The sequence below is a fragment of the Leucopleurus acutus genome (genome assembly GCF_964270905.1).
Source record: "Leucopleurus acutus genome assembly, chromosome: 2".
Classification (NCBI taxonomy): domain Eukaryota; kingdom Metazoa; phylum Chordata; class Mammalia; order Artiodactyla; family Delphinidae; genus Leucopleurus; species Leucopleurus acutus.
In genome coordinates this window covers 131,184,818-131,204,074 of record NC_139143.1, presented here as the reverse complement: position 1 = coordinate 131,204,074, position 19,257 = coordinate 131,184,818, and the positions used below count along the sequence as shown (strand labels likewise).

General features: G+C 35.5%; 1 protein-coding gene across 1 annotated transcript in view; it reads right to left on the bottom strand.

Moving 5' to 3' along the window:
* The window catches only part of NEGR1 (neuronal growth regulator 1), a gene marked incomplete at both ends in the record, with an annotated part of 926,063 nt that overhangs the window by 746,058 nt on the left and 160,748 nt on the right, over positions 1-19,257 (bottom strand). The window lies entirely within an intron of this gene.

The following is a 19,257-nucleotide window of genomic DNA, read 5'->3' as shown; positions in this document are numbered from 1 at the left end:
CAACAGGGACTTAGGTTCTGTCACTCAGAATTAGGAAGTGGAAAGGGAGGTGGTGGGTCATACTGTGTTCATTTTGATAGTAAGGATCCAGCAGGTATTTTGTGGCTCAAGTGACAACAATTCTGGTAGTAGCTAGAGTGGTGTGTTCCTGGAGTTCCCTACTTCCTAATTGTGGTAAAACAGCAGTCCTGCAATGTTGCTCTAGCAGTCATCACTGGAAGCATAGCCTAGAGCCTGATTCTCCAGGTTTTCTGGCAATTTTAAGCTCCCAGTTTCCTAAATTAAATATCTTTTTGTTTAAAAATGACTACAGGGGTTTCTGTTACCTTAGCTAAACCCTGACAGAAATATATATATCTTTATTAACATATATTTAAATCATAATTTGCATAAATTACATATAATACATTACATGTACATGTTGTATATATACACACATAAACATTTATATATCTATATTTCTATTTTGGGAGCTATTTCTAAGCAAATTTTAAATAAACATAGTTGTGATTATTAAACATTTTATTTCTTAAGCAACTTTCACAAAATTCAAGCCTATGTAATCTATATAAAAATCTTGAATATTTCTGGATCTTGGTGAAAATGTTAAGTTCAGAGGTTATATCCTAGGATCTTTTAAATTATTATATTTATTCTATTTTGATTTTCAACCAATCTTAAAGTAAAAAAAAAATTAAAGTTTATTTTATTTTCATCTAATGATCCTTTCCATCAGGTTTCATACTTCAAATATGACATTGAAATTTCTTACATGACTGCTGTGTTGAGTATTAAGCTAGATATTTGTAGTTTGACAATATTTAATCCTCAGTTGGGAAAGTAAATATTAATTTATATTAACAGAAATATAATTAATAAGTTGATTAGGATTTATTTCATTCTAGAATATATGTTACAGTAAGCTAATAGTAAGCAATACATTACAATGTGATGTACTAAATGCAATTATAAATGTTTGAACAAATTGTTCTAGGAGCATAGGTGAGGAGGATTTTTTTCCCATTAAATGAGTTGTGGAAGGCTTCATCAGAATGGGTAAAACTTGGGTCTTGAAGGATGAATAGGAGTTTAACACATGAAGAAAGAAGCCATGAGTATAAATGTCAATTTAAAGAGAATGACATTGTAACTATAACTTCGCTGTACAATGAAAGCAAAATAAATGGAAACAGATAAATATCAAATAAATTTAATGCTCTCAGTAAGTCTTAAGTACCCTAAATAAAACTATAATAATCATTATTTTTTTGTTTTGGTAAGGATAAAACTGGTCTCAATTTGTTAAATAGGTGAAAAATGACAAAGGCTTATTAGTAAAAGTATTTAAATTAAAATTTATGAGTATCTTTTAAGATTGTCTTTTAAGAAATGGTGAAGTCATACCTTTACCCCCAAAACGTAATATATATGGAAAGGTCAGTAAGACTTGAATACCTTGGTTTAAAAGAAAGCAGGGTGGAGTGTTTGTGGTTATGAGGATAAAAAAGCAATCTAAGGTAGAAGAAAACCATGTTACTTGTGTGACACAAAGACTGCTCAGGTTATCATATTGGGATAAATAGGTCAAAAGTAGTATTTGAGTAGTATTTGTATTGTGTATTTGTATTGTGAATATCAATATATCTCAGTGCTTTTCAATGAGAGATTATTTTATCCTCCCTACCATCCCCAACCCCTCATAAAGGACATTTAGCAATGTCTGGAGATATACTGGATTGTCACAACAGGGAATTGGTCTTGGTACGTAATGGGTACAGAATTTGGATACTGCTAAATATCCTACAATGCCCAGGACAGTCCCCCACAACAAAACTGGCATTTTTGGTATCCAGCCCAAAATGTCAATAGGGCCAAATTTGAGAAACATTGGGATATCTTCAAACAGGGTTTTCATAGTGAATTTGCAGACCATAGTCTCACTTGGTCATCATCTAAAATGGTTGGATACACTGGAGGGGAAGAGCTTAACTTATTTGGGTCTCATGGTGAATTTAAAATAATCATGTATAAATGATTAAATAAGAAGAATGACAAATGAATATGAAATCTTGAGCCATAACCTGAAAAAATTAGAAACTTTTGGGATATATGTAGTTTTAATCAAATAGACCTTTAGCTTGTCTCATAGCTAACCTACTTCCAGAGAAGTGCTAATGACAAACACACAGAGTCTAAGTTGGCAACTTTTTTGAAAATATGAAACTTTGAAAATACTGAGAGTGTATTATATATTTGAAAGTTACTAATAAAGAAAATCTTAAAAGTTATCAATGCTGGAAAAAATTCATTGTAACTGTGAGCTGATGGATGTTAACTAAACTTATTGTGGCAATCATTTTGTAATACATATATATAAATCAAATTATTATGTTGTACATCTTAAACATACATTGCCATATATCAGCTATATCTCAATAAAGCTACTGACAAAAACAAAAACCAAAAAGCTACAGCTGAAATATTTAATAGTGAAATATTGAATACTCTCCCTCTGAGGTACCAATGCAAAGCTGTGGAAGAAACTATGGTTTATTTCCAACAAATGAGGCTAGAACTTTTGTATATCTATATGGGGGGAGGACCCCACAAACTTGACTCCTACCTTACACCATATATAAAAATTAATGAAAGATGACTCATAAGTGTCAAATTAAAATAATCAAGGTTCTAGAATACAACATAGGAGAATATCTTCATGACCTTAAAGTAAGGAAAGGTTTCCTAAACAGGGTACAAAAGACAAAAACCAAAACAAAATAAAAACATAATTGAACTTCATTGAGATTAAGAACTTTTGTTTATTAAAAATATCAGTAGGAGGCTAAAATACCTCGACCCTCAGAGTGCAGCCCTGCTAGTGTGGTCTGGGCTCTCTTTCTAGCTGCAGATCCTCCATTTGATGCTAGTCGTCTATGCAAACAGCTTTCTTTTCATCTTCTGGCCAAATAAATAAAGTACATGGAGCATCATTAAGAACTATGTATGCTTTGCAAGAATATTTTCTTAGAATCACCTTCCCTCCTATTCCAGAGTCCTACTAGCAAAACTCTCATATCGGTCAAATCAGACCACCACAGACTTTCTTGTGGACAATGGCAGTTGTCTCTAATTGGATGAATACATGAGTAATGAATGATCACTAAAAAGTAAGAGCCGTGTGGATGAAAGGCTCTTGGTGCTGCAGCCAGGAGTCAGTGCTGTGCCTCTGAGGTGGGAGAGCCAACTTCAGGACACTGGTCCACAAGAGACCTCCCAGCTCCATGTAATATCAAACGGCAAAAATCTCCCAGAGATCTCCACCTCAACATCAACACCCAGCTTCACTCAACGATCAGCAAGCTACAGTGCTGGACAACCCTATGCCAAACAACTAGCAAGATAGGAACACAATACCACCCATTAGGAGAGGCTGCCTAAAATCATAAGGCGGCCACAGACAGCCTAAAACACACCACCAGACGTGGACCTGCCCACCAGAAAGACAAGATCTACCCTCATCCACCAGATCACAGGCACTAGTCCCCTCCACCAGGAAGCATACAAAACCCACTGAACTAACTTTAGCCACTGGGGACAGACACCAAAAACAATGGGAACTACAAGCCTGCAGCCTGCAAAAAGGAGACCCCAAACACAGTAAGATAAGCAACATGAGAAGACAGAAAAACACACAGCAGATGAAGGAGCAAGATAAAAACCCACCAGACCTAACAAATGAAGAGGAAATAAGCAGTCTACCTGAAAAGAATTCAGAATAATGATAGTAAAGATGATCCAAAAGCTTGGAAATAGAATAGAGAACATGCAAGAAACGTTTAACAAAGACCTAGAAGAACTAAAGATGAAACAAGCAATGATGAACAACACAATAAATGAAATTAAAAATACTCTAGAAGGCGTCAATAGCAGAATAACTGAGGCAGAAGAACGGATAAGTGACCTGGAAGATAAAATAGTGGAAATAACTACTGCAGAGCAGAATAAAGAAAAAAGAATGAAAAGAACTGAGGACAGTCTCAGAGACCTCTGGGACAACATTAAATGCACCAACATTCGAATTATAGGGGTTTCAGAAGAAGAAGAGAAAAAGAAAGGGACTGAGCAAATATTTGAAGAGATTATAGTTGAAAACTTGCCTAATATGGGAAAGGACATAGTTAATCAAGTCCAGGAAGCACAGAGAGTCCAATACAGGAAAAATCCAAGGAGAAACATACCAAGACAAATATTAATCAAACTGTCAAAAATTAAATACAAAGAAAATGTATTAAAAGCAGCAAGGGAAAAACAACAAATAACACACAAGGGAATCCCCATAAGGTTAATAGCTGATCTTTCAGAAGAAAATCTGCAACCCAGAAGGGACTGGCAGGACATATTGAAAGTGATGAAGGAGAAAAACTTACAACTAAGATTACTCTACCCAGCAAGGAACTCACTCGGATTTGATGGAGAAATTAAAACCTTTACAGACAAGAAAAAGATGAGAGTACAGTACCACCAAACCAGCTTTACAACAAATGCTAAAGGATCTACTCTAGGCAAGAAACACAAGAGAAGGAAAAAACCTACAATAACAAACCCAAAAGAATTAAGAAAATGGGAGTAGGAACATACATATAGATAATTACCTTAAATATAAATAGATTAAATGCTCCCACCAAAAGACACAGATTGGCTGAATGGATACAAAAACAAGACCCATATATATGCTGTCTACAAGAGACCCACTTCAGACCTAGAGACACATGCAGACTGAAAGTCAGGGCATGGCAAAAGATATTCCATGCAAACGGAAACCAAAAGAAAGCAGGAGTAGCAATTCTCATATCAGACAAAATAGACTTTAAAATAAAGACTATTAGAAGAGACAAAGAAGGACACTACATAATGATCAAGGGGATGATCCAAGAAGAAGATATAACAATTGTAAATATTTATGCACCCAACATAGGAGCACCTCAATAAATAAGGCAAATACTAACAGCCATAAAAGGGAAAATCGACAGTAACGCATTCATACTAAGAACTTTAACACCCAACTTTCACCAATGAACAGATCATCCAAAATGAAAATAAATAAGGAAACACAAGCTTTAAATGATGCATTAAACAGGATGGACTTAATTGATATTTATAGGACATTCCATCCAAAAACAACAGAATACACATTTTTGTCAAGTGCTCATGGAACATTCTCCAGGAGAGATCATATCTTGGGTCACAAATCAAGTCTCGGTAAATTTAAGAAAATTGAAATTATATCAAGTATTTTTTCCGACCACAATGTTATGAGGCTAGATATCAATTACAGGAAAAGATCTGTAAAAAAATACAAACACATGGAGGCTAAACAATACACTACTTAATAACGAAGTGATCACTGAAGAAATCAAAGAGGAAATCAATAAATACCTAGACACAAATGACAGTGGAGACACGATGACCCAAAACCTATGGGATGCAGCAAAAGCAGTTCTAAGAGGGAAGTTTATAGCAATACAGTCCTACCTTAAGAAACAAGAAACATCTCGAATAAACAACCTAACCTTGCACCTAAAGCAATTAGAGGAAGAAGAACAAAAAAAAAAAAAACCCCAAAGTTAGCAGAAGGAAAGAAATCATAAATATCAGATCAGAAATAAATGAAAAAGAAATGAAGGAAACAATAGCAGAGATCAATAAAACTAAAAGCTGCTTCTTTGAGAAGATAAACAAAATTGATAAACCATTATCCAGACTCATCAAGAAAAAAAGGGAGAAGACTCAAATCAATAGAATTAGAAATGAAAAAGGAGAAGTAACAACTGACACTGCAGAAATACAAAAGATCAAGAGAGATTACTACAAGCAACTCTATGACAATAAAATGGACAACCTGGAAGAAATGGACAAATTCTTAGGAATTCACAACCTGCCAAGACTGAATCAGGAAGAAATAGAAAATATGAACAGATCAATCACAAGCACTGAAATTGAAACTGTGATTAAAAATCTTCCAACAAACAAAAGCCCAGGACCAGATGACTTCACAGGCGAATTCTATCAAACATTTAGAGAAGAGCTAACACTTACCCTTCTCAAACTCTTCCAAAATATACCAGAGGGAGGAACACTCCCAAACTCTTTCTACAAGGCCACCATCACCTTGATACCAAAACCAGACAAGGATGTCACAAAGAAAGAAAACTACAGGCCACTATCACTGATGAACATAGATGCAAAAATCCTCAACAAAATACTAGCAAACAGAATCCAACAGCACATTAAAAGGATCATACACCATGATCAAGTGGGGTTTATTCCAGGAATGCAAGGATTCTTCAATATATGCAAATCAATCATTGTGATACACCATATTAACAAATTGAAGGAGAAAAAACATATGGTAATCTCAATAGATGCAGAGAAAACTTTTGACAAAATTCAACACCAATTTATGATAAAAACCCTCCAGGAAGTAGGCATAGAGGGAACTTTCCTCAACATAATAAAGGCCATGTATGACAAACTTACAGCCAACATCATTTTCAATGGTGAAAAACTGAAAGCATTTCCACTAAGATCAGGAACAAGACAAGGTTGCCCATTCTCACCACGCTTATTCAACATAGTTTTGGAAGTTTTAGCCACAGCAATCAGAGAAGAAAAGGAATCCAAATCACAAAAGAAGAATTAAAGCTGTCACTGTTTGCAGATGACATGATACTATACACAGAGGATCCTAAAGATGCTAACAGAAAATTATTACAGCTAATCAATGATTTTGGTAAAGTAGCAGGATACAAAATTAATGCACTTAAATCTCTGACATTCCTGTACACTAATTATGAAAAATCTGAAAGTGAAATCAAGAAAACACTCCCATTTACCATTCCAACAAAAAGAATAAAATATCTAGGAATAAACCTACCTAAGGAGACAGAAGACCTGTATGCAGAAAATTATAAGACACTGATGAAAGAAATTAAAGATGATACAAATAGATGGAGAGATATACCATGTTCTTGGTTTGGAAGAATCAACATTGCGAAAATGACTCTACTACCCAAAGCAATCTACAGATTCAGTGCAATCCCTATCAAACTACCACTGGCATTTTTCACATAACTAGAACAAAAAATTTCACAATTTGTATAGAAACACCAAAGACCCAGAATAGCCAAAGCAATCTTGAGAAAGGAAAACGGAGCTGGAGGAATCAGTCTCCCTGACTTCAGACTATACTACAAAGCTACAGTAATTTAGACAGTATGGTACTGGCACAAAAAACAAAAGATAGATCAATGTAACAAGACAGAAAGCTCAGAGATACACCCACGCACATATGGTCACCTTATCTTTGATAAAGAAGGCAGGAATGTACAGTGGAGAAAGGACGGCCTCTTCAATAAGTGGTGCTGGGAAAACTGGACAGGTACATGTAAATGTATGAGATTAGATCACTCCCTAACACCATACACACAAAAAAAGCTCAAAATGGATTAAAGACCTAAATATAAGGCCAGAAACTATCAAACTCTTAGAGGAAAACATAGGCAGAACACTCTATGACATAAATCACAGCAAGATCCTTTTTGACCCACCTCCTAGAGAAATGAAATAAAAACAAAAATAAACAAATGGGACCTAATGAAACTTCAAAGCTTTTGCACAGCAAAGGAATCCATAAACAAGACTAAAAGACAACCCTCAAAATGGAAGAAAATATCTGCAAATGAAGCAACTGACAAAGGATTAATGTCCAAAATTTACAAGCAGCTCATGCAGCTCAATAACAAAAAAACAAACAACCCAATCCAAAAATGGGCAGAAGATCTAAATAGACATTTCTCCAAAGAAGATATACAGACTGCCAACAAACACATGAAAGAATGCTCAACATCATTAATCATTAGGGAAATGCAAATCAAAACTACAATGAGATATCATGCCACACCAGTAAGAATGATCATCAACAAAAAATCTACAAACAATAAATGCTGGAGAGGGTGTGGAGAAAAGGGAACACTCTTGCATTCCTGGTGGGAATGTGAATTGGTACAGCCACTATTCAGAACAGTATGGAGGTTCCTTAAAAATCTAAAAATAGAACTACCATATGACCCAGTAATCCCACTACTGGGCATATACCCTGAGAAAACCATAATTCAAAAAGAGTTATGTACCAAAATGTTCTTTGCAGCTCTATTCACAATAGCCAGGAGATGGAAACAACCTAAGTGTCCATTATCAGATGAATGGATAAAGAAGATGTGGCACATATATACAATGGAATATTACTCACCATAAAAAGGTACGAAATTGAGCTATTTGTAATGAAGTGGATGGACCTAGAGTCTCTCATACAGAGTGAAGTAAGTCAGAAAGAGAAGGACAAATACCATATGCTAACACATATATATGGAATTTAAGGAAAAAAACTGTCATGAGGAACATAGAGGTGAGACAGGAATAAAGACACAGACCTATTAGAGAATGGACTTGAGGATATGGGGAGGGGGAAGGGTAAGCTGTGACAAAGCGAGAGAGTGGCATGGACATATATACACTACCAAACGTAAAATAGATACCTAGAGGGAAGCAGCCACATAGCACAGGGAGATCAGCTTGGTGCTTTGTGACCACCTAGAGGGGTGAGATAGGGAGGGTGGGAGGGAGGGAGACGCAAGAGGGAAGAGTTATGGGAACATTTGTATATGTATAACTGAGTCACTTTGTTATAAAGCAGAAACTAACACACCATTGTAAAGCAATTACACTCCAATAAAGATGTTAAAAAAATATATCAGTAGGAGAGTGAAGATGCAATAGGATAATATTTTCATTATCTATCTATCTATCTATCTAATGGGTTATGTCTAGGATGTATAAAGAACTCACATAAATCAAATAAGACCAAAATTAAATAAATAAAGCATAGTTAAATGGCTTGAACGAATAGCACATCAAAGATAATGACCAGATGGCCAATAAGCATCGATAAGATGGTCAATATAATTATTCATCAGGGAAATGCATCTTAAAATCACAATATACTATTACCCATTTACCAGAAAGTCTAAAATTTCAAAGACTGAAAATACCAAGCATTGGGAAGGATGTGGAATAACTGGAACTCTCCTATGATTACTGGTGGAAGTGTGACTTTGGAAAACTATTAAAACTGTAGCTGTTAAAGCTAAACATATACCTACGCTATGATTCAGCAATTGTACTGCAGGTATATGGCCAAGAGAGATGAGTATATATGCCAAATGAAGCACATAAACAGGAATATTCATACCAAATTTATTCATTATAGTAGAAAACCAGAAGCAACTCAAGTGGCCATCATCAGGAGAATGGAGTACTAACCTATTGTGTATTCCTATAATGGAAAACAAAACAACAATTTAAAAACAATTAACTACTGATAAACACAACAGGATGAATCCCACAGATAATATGTTCCAAGCAAAATGAACTGGTGTTGATAGAAATCAGAAGAGTGATTACCCCTGGTGGGTGGCTGGAGTAGCAAGAAAGAACTTTCTGAGGTAATGGAAATGTTTTGTATCTTGATCAAGATCATGGTTACTCAAAGGTACTCATATGTGAAAAATCATTGAGGTGTACATTTCAGATTTGTACACTTTCCTATCTCATTATACCTATTTTGGGCATAATTTAAAAGATGCTAAACCTTAAGAAAAGAAAATACTGTGCATAAATATATTGTTGTAAAAAGAATATTTGAAAGGAGGGTTAAACATGTTTTCTTTACATCCAAAAAGTATTTTGACTGCATTGCAAAAAGGAAAAGGTCAATCTGCAAAATATATTTTATGAACAGAAAGAATATATTTTATGAACAGCAAACTTCATTTGCTGATGAAGTTGAATCTTTTAGGAAAGATGTGTAAGTAACTCAAGAGTATAACTGAAAAGATAGGAAGCTGGAATGATACCATGTATCCTGTAAATAAACTCAGCAATTAAGGATGAAATTGGCTAGTCAGTACAAATATCCTATTAATGTTTTATATATATGTGCATAATTTAACACTTCTTAAGATGCTCATTTAACAAAAGTTATTTTTTAAAGATGAAATTAAAGTCTATTAGAAATTCATTCCATTTTTTCCTTAGCCTTTGCAATTTGCAGTGAACTATGTATCATTCTGAAGCTGTATGATTTAAAATATTTTTGCAGTTCACTTTAATGCACAATGTTATCATATAAAATCTTGTTTTAAAAAAATGATCAGTGATGAATGTAACTACACTTGATGAAACATAAATCACTGGGGAAGAATAGAACAAATTTTTGCATATCCGTATATACCATGATTATATTTAAACTTTAAATTTGGGGGTATTCAAACAAGTAATTTTTCTTTCATATTTCACTTAGCCATTTTCTTACATTTCTGTTATGTACTTTTAAAATAAACAACTTTCATTATAAGCTGCTACAATTTATGATTTCAACTCTTTGTCCCACTTAAAACTGCAAAAATTTAGGCTTGTTGATATATCCAAAATTCTATTACATCGCGATACATCTTTTACATTGACATTTGTAAACACACATACACACACTTACCCACAACACACCCACACCTACACCCACACACATCAAAAAGCAAAGGTCAAATAACAAAACTTCCTCTACTATTTTTAAAAATTGCTGAAATTTTTCAAAAATTAATTGCATAGAATTCTTAAGAAGTGGAAGTATATATTAGGATTATGAAATAGGCAAAAATGTAAGGGTATGGAAAGCAAAATATGTTGGCAGGTGAAGTAAAGTAGACTTTATTTTATCCTCCCTCTTTTTTTTCCAGAAAAATAATTATTATCCAAAAATCTGTTCCAAGTCCACTAAAATAAATAAGTAGGAATAGGAGAGTTTACCAATTGATCTATGATCATTTAAAAAATCATTTCTATACTATACTAATAATCAAAAATTTATTACTACTTTAACCTCTTTTTGGGGCAATGCAGAGGATTTTTAAGGTTTATATGAAAAATAACTTTCTAGTACTTTTCTGTAAATATTGTTTACCTAGACAAAAAACTGAATATCAATTGTTCTCCTAAAAGGAGGTTTACTTTAAAGCATGCATAATTATTTTCTTTAGGAAGAATTTGTAATTACCAATGATACCACCACAAACATATTTCCTATGCTTGTTTAGAAAAACCCCAAAAGCCAAAAAACCTCCCTCAATAAGCTCCTAATTGGATTTGCTACAAATACATCAGAACATGTTCTCTTCATCTATTTCCAGAAAACACTAAAACACAGCCCTCAACAAGCTGTTCTCATTTATAATACAATGCATTTGCAGTGTTGGCAAATGGGAAATCCCAGAATGGGAGTATAAACAGGAAGCTGCATCTAGAGTTAACAATCCCCCAGGACCCTGTTTGTAAAGAAATGGCCTTTGTAAGAACATGCGCAAACGTGCAGTGTCATACTTGGCAGAAAACTTGTGAATTTTATTCCCAATCCATTTAGTAACTTTATGCTTTTTCACATACACAAACATACACAAACTTGTGACTTTGGGCATGTTTATGAAGACCATATATATATATACATATATATGTATGGTGACATATATATGTACATATATATCAGATTATGTATATATATGATTGTGTATATATGACTATATATCATTATATATCATTATATATCATTATGTATGCATACATACATGAATACTGTATTCTATGTACATATGTATATATATATGATTTAACAGCAGTTCTTAGGGCTTGTGCAATGAGCTCTTTAACTACACAAAATATGAGCATGACATGAAATGGAATGAAACTATACTGGATAGGGTGGTCCACTACCACTGAAGAAGTTTTTAGGTGACTTTATATTTAAAAATCCTTATGAACATCAGAAAGTATTTACAGTAGCAAATGTCACTAGCCCTTAACATGTTGGAGTGCAGTCCTTCTCTGCAATTCTATAACCACCTTAAGAGAAAGCAGTGAGGTCCAGTAGCAGTTAAACTGTGATTAGACGAAAACACATTATTTCCAAAACAAAATAAAACAACTCTATATTTCATAATGACAACTAGTAGTTTGTAGACATATTCTGAGTATGTCTAAATAATGTGAGACAAACTTTGAGAACATGTAATACCTCCTAGAATACTCTTCTAAAGATTTGTTAATTGTTGTACATGATATGCAATGTTTCACGGCAGAAGTTTATTTGGGAGCACTATTCAACCTCCTTGCAAAGTTTCTTAAACTGATATGCATCTCTTTAATTGTAATCATGGACCCAAAGATCTTTTTAATTGCTTCTATCTTTTACTATTAATTTCCAGGCATCTTCAGCTATAATAAAAGAATGTTTTATTTTAAAAGTCAATTTTGGTCATATAAGCAAAAAATTTGGTCACATAAGGAAAAAACTCACGAATAAAGTCATTCTGATAGCATTTTAAGTTTATATTATATAATCCTGAGATGATGTTAGTATAACTCATGTAGGTATATATAACAAAAAGAAAGATAAAACTCCCCTAGAAGCATGTGAGCAGGTCCAGAAATATCTTTTGCTTAATATCACATAATGTAAAGTGCTTTAAAAATGCTCTGGGATCACAGCAATCATAAATTCTAACTATAGGTGGTTGGTCATTCATGTGGAGATAAAGGCAAATGCTCTGGGCATGGGTGAAGAATTCAGCAGTAGACAATACATTAAATTTCTAAAAGTTTATGAAGAAAGGTAAAATTTAGAAAATACAAAGAGCTTCTCACAGCTTTCAAGCAATAGAAATCCTTCAGAGGGACATGATGTAGGCAACTGTATCCCTTTTGTATTCTCAGCCTAATAAATTAGTCTTAAATGTGAAAAAATCATTACCTAAAAGGAGGAGGTAACATATTCTTTCATGTAATTGACTTAAAAGATAGAATTTTTTAAATTCCTTATTATAATGACTAGATTTAGGGTTGTGAGCATTTGAACACCAATAAGAGCAGAAGGGGAAGATGGATTTATTTGGTATTATCCACACATGTAAAATTACAGAGGTTAAAGACAACCATTGGCCCAGGGGGATGATTTAGCCTTGGTTAGTACTAGTACTGTTTCAGCCACTGTAAGAAATAGATGTTCTTTTAAAGTTATGTATAAATCATCTTTTTTGAAACTAGAAATTTATCATTTATATAATTTATATAATCTGAGATGTAATGTTTGAGGAATTGGAAAAGGAATAAAAACATATTTCTCTCTTCAACTGCAGAAGTTGCTGGCTTGCAAATCTCTTGCCTTGAGGTTTGTTGATGATTAACAGTAAAAAAGTAAGAAAATAGAGAATTTCCACGCCATAATCAAGGAGATTTTTTTGCTCTACCATAATCTCTGTGACTCTCTTCAGTCTTAAATAAATAAATTAAGTAAAATTTATTTTAAGTAAAATTAAGTAAAAACAGTGTGCCTTCCATACTAACTGTAAGTTCAAGTTCTCTAGTTGTCTCTTTTTGTTATGGCCATTCTAATTTCCCTCCTTGCTCCCCAGAGAATTCTGGGGAGTCCAGTTAAAGAGAGCTAAAAAAAAAGGTAGCTCAGAGGAAAATCTAATCCTTTAGGATTGGGGTATAAAAAACAGACAAACAAAACAAAATAGCAGGACTTCCCTGGTGGTGCAGTGGTTGAGAGTCCGCCTGACAATGCAGGGGACACGGGTTCATGCCCCAATCTGGGAAGATCCCACATGCCATGGAGCGGCTAGGCCTGTGAGCCATGGCCACTGAGCCTGCGTGTCCAGAGCCTGTGCTCCGCAACGGGAGAGGCCACAACAGTGAGAGGCCTGCATACCGCAAAAAAAAAAAAAGCAAAACAACAACAAAACTTTGAGCAATATGGCAGATAAATTAACTGGAAACCCAGTAATACTTTTAAGTAGAAAGTAAAGAGCAAATGGCTCACAGATTTGGGATTAATTTAACTAAAATGAATTTGATTGACTGTAGGGACATACAAGCTTACAAGAAACTTAATTCTATTGTCTCTACTATGTTATATTAATAACTGCCTCTATGTAAGCCTGTGATAGTAATGATAGATGTTAGCTCATTCTTCACACTGAATACTTTTCACTTGTAGAATTAGACTGGACTTTACAACAGAATCACTGACAAATATATGAGGTATGACACAGAATTAATTTCGAGCTAACATTTTCACTGATCAAAATATTGGGACAAATAATTTGATTTTAAAATACAAAATCACCTGAATGATTAAGGAATTATAATTTCCTTATTATATAACATGAAAGTCACATTTTAGAATAATTACTAATTTTTCACTTATCAAAAATATTTACCAATGATGATAAAATGTTTAAGATTTATAATAAAGTCAGAAGTTATGAAAAAAAGGGAAGAGGACCTTCAAGATGGCTGAGGAGTAAGACACAGAGATCACCTTCCTCCCCACAAATACATCAAAAATACATCCACATGTGAGACAACTCCTACAGAACACCTACTGAACACTGGCAGAAGACCTCAGACTTCCCAAAAGGCAAGAAACTCCCCAAATATCTGTACCTGGGTAGGGCAAAAGAAAAAAAGGAAAAACAGAGACAAAAGAATACAGATGGGACCTGCAACTCTGGAAGGGAGCTGTGAAGGAGGAAAAGTTTCCACACAGAAGGAAGCCTCTTAACTGGTGGAGACAGGGGGTGGGTTGGGGGGAAGCTTCGGAGCCACAGAGGAGAGCACAGCAACAGGGGTGCAGAGGGCAATGCAGAGAGATTCCCGCACAGAGGACCGGTGCCGACCAGCACTCACCAGCCTGAGAGGCTTGTCTGCTCACCAGCCAGGGCGGGTGGGGGCTGGGAGCAGAGGCTCGGGCTTCAGAGATCAGATCCCAGGGAGAGAACTGGGGTTGGCTGCATGAACACAGCCTGAAGGGTGCTAGTGCGCCGCAGCTAGCCAGGAGGGAGTCGGGAAAAATTCTGGACCTGCATAAGAAGCAAGAGACCATTGCTGCGGGGTGTGCAAGGAGAGGGGATTCAGAGCACTGCCTAAATGAGCTCCAGAGACAGGCACGAGCTGTGGCTATCAGCGCAGACACCAGAGATGGACATGAAACACTAACATTGCTGCCGCTGCCACCAAGAATCCTGGGTATGGGCACAGGTCACTATCCACACCTCCCCTCCTGGGAAACTGTGCATCCCACCACTGCCATGGCCCTGTGATCCAGGGACAACTTCCCTGGGAGAACACATGGCACACTTCAGTTCATTGTAATGTCACGCCGGCCTCTGCCATCACAGGCTCGCCCCGCATTCCATACCCCTACCTCCCCCTGGCCTGAGTGAGCCAGATCCCCTAATGAGCCACTCCTTTACTCCCTCCTGTCTGGGCGGGATGTCAGAGGGTGACCTACATGCAGAGGTGGGGCCAAATGTAAAGCTGGACCCCAGGAGCTGTGCGAACAAAGAAGAGAAAGGGAAATCTCTCTGTGCAGCCTCAGGAGCAGCGGATTAAATCTCCACAAACACCTTGATGTACCCTGCATCTGTGGAATACCTGAATAGACAATGAATCACCCCAAAATTGAGGCAGTAGACTTTGAGAGCAAAGGTAGACTTGAGGTTTGCTTTCTGCATCTAATTTGTTTCTAGTTTTATGTTTACCTTAGCTTAGTATTTAGAACTTATTATCATTAGGAGATTTGTTTATTGATTTGGTGGCTCTGTTCCTTTTTTTTTTTTAATATATGTATGTTATTTTTCTTTTCCTTTTTCTCTTTTTGTCAGTGTGTATGTGTATGCTTCTTTGTGTGACTTTTTCTGTATAGGTTTGCTTTTACCATTTGTCCTAGGGTTCGATCTGGCCGTTTTTTTAGTATAGTATTTAGTGCTTGTTAACATTGGAGGATTTCTTTATTGTTTTGATTGCTCTCTTCTTATTTTTTTTAATTTTTATTTTAATTTTTTTTTATTTTTTAATTTTAATAACTTTATTTTATTCATTTATTTATTTTTTCTTTCTTTTATTTCTCCCTTTTCTTCTGAGCTGTGTGGCTGACAAGGTCTTAGTGCTCCAGCCATGTCAGGCCCGAGCCTCTGAGGTAGGAGAACCAAGTTCAGGACACTGGTTGGCCAAGGACTTCCAAGCCCCATGTAATATCAATTGGTGAGAGCTCTCCCAGAGATCTCCAGCACAATGCTAAGACCCAGCTCCACTCAACGACCAGCAAGCTCCAATGCTGGTCACCACATGCCAAACAACTAGCAAGGCAGGAACAAACCACCCCCACCCACTAGCAGACAGGCTGCCCAAGATTATAATAGGTTAACAGACACCCCAAAACACACCACTGGACATGGTCCTGCCCACCAGAAAGACAAGATCCAGCTTCATTCACCAGAACACAGGTACCAGTCCCCTCCAAAAGGAAGTCTACAAAACCCACTGAACCAACCTTACCCACTGGGGTCAGACACCAAAAACAACTGGAACTACAAACCTGCAGCCTGTGAAAAGGAGACCTTAAACACAGTAAGTTAAGCAAAATGAGAAGACAGATGCTGATGCAGGAGGAAGTTAAAAACCCACCAGACCAAACAAATGAAGAGGAAATAGGCAATCTACCTGAAAAAGAATTCTGAGGAATGATAGGAAAGATGATCCAAAATCTTGGAAATAGAATAGACAAAATGCAAGATACATTTAACAAGGACACAGGAGAACTAAGGAGCAAACAAACAATAATGAACACAATAAATGAAATTAGAAATTCTGTAGAAGGAATCAATAGCAGAAAAGTGAGGCAGAAGAACGGATAGATGACCTGGAAGATAAAATAGTGGTAATAACTACCACAGAGCAGAATAAAGAAAAAAGAATGAAAAGAATTGAGAACAGTTTCAGAGACCTCTGGGACAACATTAAACACACCAACATTCGAATTATAGGGGTCCTAGAAGAAGAAGAGAAAAAGAAAGGGACTGAGAAAATATTTGCAGAGATTATAGTTGAAAACTTCCCTAATATGGGAAAGGAAATAGTCAATCAAGTCCAGGAAGCACAGAGAGTCCCATACAGGATAAATCCAAGAAGAAACATGCCTAGACACATATTAATCAAACTATCAAAAATTAAATACAAAGAAAAATATTAAAAGCAGCAAGGGAAAAGCAACAAATAACATACAAAGGAATCCTCATAAGGTTAACAGCTGATCTTTCAGCAGAGACTCTGCAAGCCAGATGGCTGTGGTAGGACATATTTAAGGGATGAAAGGGGAAAACCTACAACCAATATTACTCTACCAAGCAAGGATCTCATTCAGATTTGACAGAGAAATTAAAACCTTTACAGACAAGCAGAATCTAAGAGAATTCAGCACCACCAAACCAGATTTACAACAACTGATAAAGGAAATTCTCTAGGCAGGAAACACAAGGGAAGGAAAAGACCTACAATAACAAACCCAAAACAGTTAAAAAAATGGTCATAGGAACATACATATCAATAACAACCTTAAATGTAAATGGATTAAATGCTCCAACTAGAAGACACAGACTGGCTGAATGGATATAATAAAAAGATCCATATATATGCTGTCTACAAGACACCCACTTCAGACCTAGGGACACATACAGACTGAAAGTGAGGGGATGGAAAAAGATATTCCATGCAAATGGAAATAAAAAGAAAGCTGGAGTAGTAATTCTCCTATCAGGAAAAATAGAGCTTAAAATAAAGGCTATTACAAGAGACAAAGAAGGACACTACATAATGATCAAGGGATCAATCCAAGAAGAAGATATAACAATTGTAAATATTTATGCACCCAACATTGGAACACCTCAAAATATAATGCAAATGCTAACAGCCATAAAAGGGGAAATCGACAATAACACAACAGTAGGGGACTTTAACACCACACTTTCACCAATGGACAGATCATCCAAAACGAAAATAGAAAAGGAAACACAGCTTTAAAAGACACATTAAAAATGATGAATTTAATTGATATTTATAGGATATTCCATCCAAAAATAACAGAATACACTTGTCAAGTGCTCACAGAGCATTCTCCAGGATAGATCATATTTTGGGTCACAAATCAAGCCTTGGTAAATTTAAGAAATTGAAATCGTATCAAGTATCTTTTCTGAACACAACGCTATAAGACTAGATACCAATTGCAGGAACATAATTTTAAAAAACACAAACACATGGAGGCTAAACAATACACTAATAAATAACCAAAAGATAAATTTAGAAATCAAAAAATGCCTAGAAACAAATGACAATGAAAACATGACAACCCAAAACCAAAGGAATGCAGCAAAAGCAGTTCTAAGAGGGAAGTTTATAACAATACAATCCTAACTCAAGAAATAAGAAACATCTCAGATAAACGGCCTAAACTTACACCTAAAGCAATTAGAGGAAGAACAACAAAGAAACCCCAAAGTTAGCAGAAGGAAAGAAATCATAAATATCAGATCAGAAATAAATGAAAAACAAATGAAGGAAATGATAGTAAACATCAATAAAACTAAAAGCTGATTCTTTGAGAAGATAAGCGAATTGATAAACCATTATCCAGACTCATCAAGAATAAACTGGAGAAGACTCAAATCAATAGAATTAGAAATGAAAAAGAAGAAGTAACAACTGACACTGCAGAAATACAAAGGATCATGAGTGATTACTACAAGCAGCTAAATGCCAATAAAATGGACAAACTGGAAGAATTGGACAAATTCTTAGAAAAGCACAATCATCCGAGACTGAACCAGGAAGAAATAGAAAATATAAACAGACCAATCACAAGTACTGAAATTGAGACTGTGATTAAAAATCTTCCAACAAACAAAAGCCCAGGACCCAATGGTTTCACAGGCAAATTCTATCAAACATTTAGAAAGGAGCTAACACCTAGCCTTCTCAAACTATTCCAAAATAGAGCAGAGGGAGGAACACTCCAAAACTCATCTACGAGGCCACCATCATGTTGATACCAAAACCAGACAAAGCTGTCACAAAAAAAGAAAACTACAGGCCAATATCACTGATTAACATAGATGCAAAATAGCCTCAACAAAATACTAAGAAACAGAATCCAAAAGCACATTAAAAGGATCTTACACCATGAGTAAGTGGGGCTTATCCCAGGAATGCAAGGATTCCTTAATATACGCAAATCAATCAATGTGATACACCATA